This window comes from Canis aureus, chromosome 20 (assembly GCF_053574225.1).
Source record: "Canis aureus isolate CA01 chromosome 20, VMU_Caureus_v.1.0, whole genome shotgun sequence".
Lineage (NCBI taxonomy): Eukaryota > Metazoa > Chordata > Mammalia > Carnivora > Canidae > Canis > Canis aureus.
In genome coordinates, this window is record NC_135630.1 from 28,620,778 (window position 1) to 28,622,239 (window position 1,462).

The window sequence follows — 1,462 nt, forward strand, 5'->3', positions numbered from 1 at the left end:
TAAACATATTATATTTAAATTCCTGAAAACCAAAGATAAAGATAAAATTTTAGAGACAGCCACAGGGATGAGAAATACACTATGTATAGAGGAACAAATATAAGAGTTACAGAAGACTTTCATCAGAAACTATACAAGCCAGAAGGCAATACAATGACATATTTAAAGGGCTGAAAGGAAAAAAAAATCAATTACATATTCAATAAATCATTTTTTTTACAATTAAGTGTGCTTGCTTCAGCAGTACATATACTAACATTGGAATGATACAGAGATTAGCATGGCCCCTGTGCAAGGATGACAAGCAGATTTGTGAAGTGTTCCATATTTCTTTTAAATGAATAAAATAAAATTAAGGAGAAATAAAAATATATTCACCAAACAAAATGAAAAAAAATCATTTCCAGTGTAACTGCTCTAAAAGAAATGTAGAAAGAAGTTCTTCAGATAGAAGGAATATGGTACAAAAGCCTGGATCTACATGAAGAAATGAAAGCACTGGGAATAACACAAGTGAAATGTCATATAGTATATGCTTTAAAAGTTACCTTATGTCTAAACGAGGGTCAATAAAATTTTTCTGTGAAGAATCAAATAGTATTTTAGGCTCTGTGAACCACATATGGTCTCTGTCACATAGTCTTTGTTTTTTGTTGTCACTTTTATTTGTTATATTTTGTTCTTAATTTTTTAGAACCCTTTCAAATATAAAAACTATCATTAGCTTGAAGACTTCTGGGAAGACAAAATAAATGTTTCTCTATTCTCCAGATGTTTATCCACTAAGTACAACAAAAGTCCCTGGACATTATATATAAAACAAACATCAGAGGATTGAATGGGGTTGGGGGGGCGGGGGACAGAAGATGAGCTACTGACTGATAGACCCATGGGAAAACAGTGCTACATCTCTTAGGTTATATTTCTGTGTCATATATCCCAGCCTTGTAGTAGAAGATAACTACCAAAAGCAAAACAAATAACAGATTTTTTGAACTCCCAATAAACTCTTGCTTTTATTGGGAGTTTGAAATTAATTAAAGGCCAGCAAAGGGGTTGTCCAACAAGATAGAAGATTTAGACAGTAACTGCACAACTCCAGCCAGACACCACAGAAAAACTATGGTCCCACTGCACTGACACTAGCAAAGGGCAGTGGAGAGCTGGGACTTTAACCTAAACCTCATCAGAGAGCTGTCAGAGAAGGCTAAGTCTGACTTTCATTGCCCTGAGCAATAAGGTCTCACCACACTGTGGTAGGGACCAGGCAGGAGTCTGGACTTCCACTCTCCAATGCCCCTCTCCAAGGGTGGAATCAGAGGCAGCCTAGTGGAGAATCATGACTTTTACCACTGCCCACTGGAGAGGAGACACCCCTGACCTCAATGGAGGCCCTATGGGAAATAGTAATGAGTCATTCCTACCCTTCCAGCCACAGTAGTATCAACAAAGGTCTAGTGAA

At 36.9% G+C, this 1,462-nt stretch overlaps 1 non-coding gene across 1 annotated transcript; it reads left to right on the forward strand.

Moving 5' to 3' along the window:
- Positions 1-228: 228 nt before the first annotated feature.
- LOC144292035 (U6 spliceosomal RNA) lies at positions 229-332 on the forward strand. Its single transcript, XR_013359574.1, has one exon. It is a non-coding gene; the product is annotated as a U6 spliceosomal RNA (small nuclear RNA).
- Positions 333-1,462: the final 1,130 nt, after the last annotated feature.